Source organism: Passer domesticus, chromosome 1 (genome assembly GCF_036417665.1).
Source record: "Passer domesticus isolate bPasDom1 chromosome 1, bPasDom1.hap1, whole genome shotgun sequence".
Lineage (NCBI taxonomy): Eukaryota > Metazoa > Chordata > Aves > Passeriformes > Passeridae > Passer > Passer domesticus.
Genome location: NC_087474.1, coordinates 144,245,968 through 144,253,609, shown reverse-complemented (window position 1 = coordinate 144,253,609; position 7,642 = coordinate 144,245,968).

Sequence of the window (7,642 nt, the reverse complement as noted above, 5' to 3'; positions counted from 1 at the left end):
AAATAATCACAGTATAGATTTTGTAAACTCTGAGCTAATTTTCTTATAGATCAGATGTGATACCTATAAAAAGGTATGAAATATCTTCAACAATGGAAAGCTGAGGATATTTCTTGTACAGAAACAGAATTTTTGTGGTTGACATGTTTCTGCTCCAGGAACTCGGAGCTGTTTTTATGACAGTAGAAACATAGAAAGCAATAGAATGTTGTCAAAATGCTAAGAAAACAACTTTAGTTTAAACAACAGATTCATTTTGATAGTATCTGATTAACTTGTTTTGCAGAGGTAATTTTATAGACTGACACACCACAGTCACTTATTTATGCCAGTGTGATTTAGAATATAAACACAAATTATAGGACTCTTAAACCATTCATTCTACATCTGTGCCAGATTGTTCTCCATTGTCTCTACATTGGCAGGTTTTTTCACTTTCATTTAAATTTTCTTTGTTATAGAGCTTCTATTACTTCTTTTATAAGATTGTACTCAAAGAAAATAAATCTCTCTGTCAAGAACTCTTTCTTTGATTTTTCCTTTCATAATTTCATCCCTCTGCTTCTTTTTACTCCTTTTTTTTATTAAGCTATAAAATTAGACTGTGCTCCTGGTTGACTGCACCCCTCAGTACCAGCCTGTCAGCACATTCCCTGCTGGCCACTCTTTGCCAAGCTGTAGAACTTAGCCTTTCCCATAAACTACTTCCTCACTGATACTATAGCCCAGCACTGAACATTCTTGAGAGCATCTGTATTTTATGGTAATTTGGTGCCTTGAGACATATCCAGTAATACAAATATTGCACTATGTGAATATATTACAATACTTATCAGAAGTCCTAAAGAAAGGGAATTTTCGCCATATTCTGATAATATTTGTCTGCCTATAAAGATCACTGTTCCTTGGATCTATGCCTCAATTTCCTCTACAGTTCCTAGGCATCTCCCCTCTGCATTTTTGACTGTATAGTCTCCCAGAGTTATTAATTTGAGCCTCCTTACTTCTAATGTGTACTGATCTTTTACATTTTCTGTTGACATTTATGATTACAATTCCAAGACCACTAGCATGTTTATATTTTTTTCCTTTATCTGTTATTTCATAATGAGATAGCTTCTGCCTCCCCACAGTGGTCTCTATCTTCCCTATCAGGGAAATTCTGTAGTGTGATTTTACAGTAATTATCCCACAAGAGTCCACTTATATGTCATTTAATTTTAATTTTGTCTAAGGTGGAAAATTCTACCAAATACATTATTTTGATTATTTATTGCATCTATTTCCTTTTGTTTATACACTTTTTTAAAATTGGTACTGTAAAAAGCCAAATACAATTTTTCTCCAGTTCCTCTTTAAAAAACCATATTGTTTATTGAAGATAGAAAAACTTTTTCACGACCTTGAAAATGTGATGTCTGTTGGGAGAGCAGCAACACTCTTCCCACAATGCCAACATGTGCTATATCCACGTTCTCTTGGTACCTAGAATTCTTGGTAGAATTAGCCTTGAGGTTTCAGGGAGCTGTGGTGAAGTAAATATTTACCAATACTCAGTCATTCACCCTTAAGAAAAATCCAAGAACAAGATATGATTATGAGTTAATAAGTATTACCAGAAAATGTATTGATATTATGCTAAGCATTATTATTATTCTGTAATAGATGTACCATGGAATAAAAAAAATGGCAATCCATTATTTTTTACTACATTGAAGAAAGAGCTTCAAGAAAAAATTGAATTGCGCAGCAATTCATGTGGATTATATGATCTGTTTGCTAACACAGTTGTTCCAAATTTATGGATAGAGTTTTTACACATTACCTAGCCTACTCTGATATAAAAACTTTGTGAAAAGATTATTCACAGCATCTGAAATTTGGGACAGTTGAGACAAAGACTGTGAGCATTTTGAATCACTAAGTACCAACATGACATTTCATAGTTAATATTGTCCACATGAGGCCACTTGTTATCAGCAGCAGAGTCTGTCCTTTATCAGGTTCCTCTGAAAGTCAATGTGCATATCCTCTGCTGGATCAGTCATCTTGACTCCAGCCAGCCAGTCAATACCAGACATATGTCATTCCAATGAAAATATTCCACTTCCTACTGTATAGGAATCTATACTGCAATAGATTAGTAGATCAACACCATAGTTAATAAGTGAGTACATTACACTTGGAGCAAAAATTAAAAACAAGTCTTATAATTAAAAAAAATATATTGAATCATACATGCATCAGGATTTGTTGTCAATAATAGTAACAGACCTAATGAGCACAAATCTTCCTTCACACCACTTAACTTCACATTAATGTAGATGTGGAAGACTTGTTATTTGTAAGTTGCTGTTCTTTCATCTCCAAGTCAAAAATGCAGGGGGGGAAAAAGTAATTACCTGATTGACATATTGAAAAGTTACAAAATGTAGCTCATTCCAGCCAGCAATTTTAGCTGGAAAAACAACAGTATCAAATAAAGTTGAAATTCAGATGAGCTCTTTCAATTCACTTGAGAAGGAATGGCTCAGATACAAATTAAATTCTATTTACTGTTTTGCCAGTGTAATCAATCTGCTTCTTTGCCACAGTAGGGCTCTTCTTCTCAGTCCTTTAGTAGGAAGCAGAAATGCAGCCTACAGCTATCTGCAATAGAGTCAGTCACTTCAATTTAACTTTAAAAAAATCTGGCTGGCAGACAGAGAGCTGGTCTCCACAGTGGTAATTTTGTAACAAAACACAAGTGTCAGGTAAAATTATATCTGGCAACTAGACTTCTACCACCTTATTCATGCACTCAGACAAATAGAAATAGTCCCTTCATTAGACATTATTCATCTGAAACCCACAGTAATTTTTCATCTGTTTCATGTAGTTTACAACATTCTTTCATACACTGTGACATTTCTATGCTTCCAATTTCAAAATTCTGTTTAAAAAAATAAACTTGTTTCAAGTTCTTTTTATTCCTTTGTTAAAGCAACTTTATTAAAATTATCATGGCTATTATTCCAAACTATAAAAATGCCACCTGACAGAACCGAAATGCTTGAAAACTCCTCATCTCCTTAAAAATCTGTGGCTGGATGGTCCAGCTGCACCTCCTAAGCTTAGTTATAAACTGGCCCGCAGCAGATTCTAGGACATGAGATGGCACCTGGCTTTGTAGAGTTCCAAAGAATCCCACCAGAGACAGCAGGATGTTCAAAACTAATGAAAGAAAATGCATTTAGCAAACAATATCTACATTCTCAAGATGCAATGGGTTTTATCTCACGAAATTTAGAAATCTGAAACTATACATTCAAATCTAAGACGGTGACCTAGAGTGCCTTTAGAGTCAATAAAGAGAAACAGGCTTCTCACTGAAAAGAAACAGGCGTGTCTGTCTCCAGTCAGAGATTTCTGAGAATAACAGATAATTGCCCCAAATAAGTGTTTTCTTATGATTTGATCAAAGGGATGTTTTTTTGCTTTTCTTGGCAAGAAGAAGTCTGCAGTGAGAGCCTAAGAGTAATCTGTCAGGAGCAAGATTGAAGAGAAATATGAAGAGTGGCTTTTAAAGTGTTAGGAGAGTAACAGTTAGGAAACACCAGTAATAGGAGCATCTAATTACTATGCTGGGATATTGATATAAATACAAAGCTTAAAAGTATGTAAACTAAGTGTTGCAATAGTTCTGCTGCTTACGGAACAAGAAACATTAAAATGATCTCAACAGAGATTCCCCTTACACTTTTGAATATTCAACAGATCGATAAGGTTTTGCAGGCTTCACAGAATTGAATTCTTTCAGTAGTACAATGCAGTATGTCAATCTTTCTGTACTTGGCACTGACTTTTGCAAAACCAAGCTGTCAGAAGCCCTGAAGCAGCACTGAATCAATGGCAAAGAGTCTTGGTGAACAGAACAGACACAGCTGCCCCTACTGATACTCTCAGCTTTTTCCACCTTCATTTCCATTCTCATTGTTCTCACAACGTGCAGGTAAGGTCACATGCTCCTGGATCACCTCTGCTGGGTTAACAAGTTCTCTTTACCTTTATCCTGTTTGATTACACTCTCAAAACAATGTGTCAGAGAAACTGACAGAACAATGACCTGGTCAACAACTGAAAGAACAACCACAGTTTTCTCAAGCTTTTGAAGCAGCAAAAAAGATGAAAAAGCAAAAAATATGTTGTTTGGGCAATAAAGCATGTGATAGGAGAATGAGTTAGAGCAAGGTATGTACTAAGGAGGCTTTTGCTGTTGAGGGGCCAAGGGCTGTGGGATAGCTCTCCTGACATTGTGTGTATCTACTCTGTTCAATATAGACAGAGCAGAAATACCCTGATACATGATCAGCTTAAGGATGAACTTGTGGGTCTACTTGATCTGACACTTCAGAATAATTACCAAACACAATTATCACAGAAGTACAGTCTCAAAGTACCATGGGAGCATTTCTGCTCCAATAAGTAGCACATCTCTTTTTTCATGTTTTTACATTAAAATCACATATCTTGTTTAATTCCCTTCTACCTTTCAATCTTTCCAGACTTTCTTCTATCTTTTTCCAAAACTTCTCTGTCATTAATTTGTCAGATTAATTTTATTTCTGTCTGCCTTCCGTCCCAGATTTGATGTCTGTCTCTTCTTGTCCTTCTAAAACAAAATGTCCTCTTATTTCCCCCTTTCACAATTCCCTCTGCCAAATTCCTTGAGGAATTAATGTGACATTAGTAGGATATCACTCAGTTTATGGTTTTGTTGTATTTTATATATATTTTTAACATTTGTGCTTGTTTCATTATTTAGATTATAGAATCATAAAATCATTAAGGATGATAAAGGCCTTTAAGTCCAACCATAAAAATTACAGTTTCAAGTCCACAAAGAATACACTTATGGGACAGTGACTTCCCAAATTTTATCTGTGCTTACCTTAATGGCATCCTGTTCTCCATTTATTCTACATGGTAAAAGTTTATGAAGAATAAATAATATCTTTGAGAAGCTTAGATCTAAAAAAAAACATGAAAAAAGTCTACCTATCAGACAAAGAAAAATACAGATTCAGTTCTGCCATCTACCACAGACCTCTGTGTCCATACGACCAAGTTAAAAAGTCTGGGAAAGTAGCCATTTCTCAAACTCTTATCTGTCCAGACACTGAGAAAACAGCTTTTCTGAAGATGGGCAGCAGTAATGTTACAGAAAGACTAAGTCAAAAGTCCCTCTGAATTTTTATTTGACTAACTTCAGAGAGTCAACTGTGAGAATTTAAAAACAAGAAAAAATATCATTTAAATTTGTACTCACTATTTAATAAGTCAAAGAAAGAAATGGATAAATTGAATTTGGGGCTTCAGGAGAGCAGGTAGGATGGTCAGTTCAGCAAAAGTTAAAGAATGTTCGTTGAATTAAACTCGGCAGAGGTTTACTGACACAAAGGAAATTGCCGTGTTTAAGACAGAAATTACAAATACCATTTAAAGGAGAGATCTGACATAAGTTCATTAAGTCCTTTGATTTCCAAAATGTTCTGCTTTGTTTCTGGCTCTTCACCAATAGGTAACAAGAAGTGGCAAGGAATCAATAGCACTGCTAGTGTTGCAAACTGTATTAACAATTTGCCAGATGTTTTCAGTGGAGGGAAGTAGGAAAATGACAAGTTCTCCCATCATCATTCATGTTTAATTTAAAATTTGTATGCAGATACTGGTTGCATGCCAGAGGGATTTTTTTAACCAGTAGAAGTCACAATAATCAAAACCCAGCCAGAATAGTTCACTATAAAATTTCATCCTCACAATGAGTCAGTGCTTTTTTTCCAAACAACAGATATGAACACAGACCATTCAAACTCTAGAGCAAAATTATCATGGAAAGCTAGATTGTTCTGTCTGGATAAAATGTCATACTTGCTTTAAGGAGTCCTGATTTAGCTTCATTTAACTATCTACCATACTTAGAACTATACAATACTTTGGCTTGGAAGAGACCTCTAAGGATCATCTAGGCCAAACCCCTGCAATGAGAGTGACATCTTCAACTAGATCAAGTTGTTCCAATCAACCTAGCCTTGAATGTTTCTAGGGACAGAACATCTACCACCATTCTGTTCAATTTCTTACAGTGTTTCACCAGTCTCATTGTAAAAATTTTGTCATTATATGTAGTCTAAAATTACCCTCTTTTCTAAACTGCTTCTAAAACCATTCTCCCTTGTCCTCTCACAAGAGGCCCTGCTAAAATGCTTCATCTTAAGATACCTTTAAGTATTCAAAGGCTATAATAAAGTCTCTACAGAGCATTTTCTTTTCCAGGCTGAACAACCTGGAGAAGCTCTCTCAGCTTCTCCTCATTGGAGAGGATCATCTTTGTGACCCTTACAGATTCACTTCAACAATTCTACATCTTTTCTGTGCTGAAGGCTTCACAGCTGAACACAGCACTCCAGGTGGGCTCTGACAAGGGCAGAGTGGACTCTGGAATCACCTCCCTTGATCTGCTGGCCACGCTGCTTTTGATATCACCAAGAATATGGCTGACTTTCGGAGATGTGAGTGTATATTGCTGGATCATGTCCAGCCTTTTATCCACCAGCACCCCCAAGTCCTTTTCCTCAGGGCTGCTCTCAACAACTTCCCCTCCTAGACTGTATTGAAGTGGGGGATATCACTTCATATTTGAAATAATTTAACAGCATTGTGCTTATAAGGACAGAAGTGAATCCAAAATATCTCTCTGATTTAGCCCAGGAGATACTGCAACAGAGGATGCTCTTTAAAGCTTCCTGACTTAACATGAGAGCAATGACAGAATTAGTTTTGCTTCTATTGATGTGTATAAGCCATGGTCCGTAGTGTTGAAAGGCTTATGTGGAGTCAAGAAGCTGCACAGTTGTACTCACAGATGAATGTAAGATGCCTGAGGCAAATAAGGACTTTGATGCATGTTCTTTAGGGATACACCAAGGCAGAGGTGTTAGAATGTGCCTGAAACTGAAAGAGGTGGGAAACAGAAGGATGCTGGATATCTGGACATGAAATAAAATACATAACTGTTACCATTCTGGAGGAAAATTAACATAGTGAGCTATTTTTTGATGGCACTTAGCATTGAAATGCCTCTCTACATTAAATGAAACATGCTAAGTCTTATCTGCATCTTAGTTAGCTACAATGATACAGCCACTGAAATGCTACATGTGCCTACTTAAAAAAGTAGAAAAAAAAATCAAGCCTGCTAATGCCATTATAATTAGAACATAAGAGTGCATGATTATAGCACACAAGGGAAACACACTAATCAAAACTGAAAACCTGAGAAATACATTAGTGGCGTCTGATAAGGGTTTCAGACATCTGGAGATATCTCATAAAATTTTATTATTTGGGTATTACACAACCTCACTCCAATAGCTCTTCTCAATATGAGAAATACATCATATACACAATCTTCTGGGGGATCTAGAAAGAGAAATGGATAAGAAAATGGTTAAAAAGATGCATGCTTTTTTCATTTATATTTAGCAGCAAATCCTCACCTGTCCTTGATTTCATATGTTTCTTCGTTAATAGGCTTGGCTTAGAATAAGCATAACAAAAACACACAAAAGTTGCCTTTCAAGTCTGTGAGTTACAATCTTCT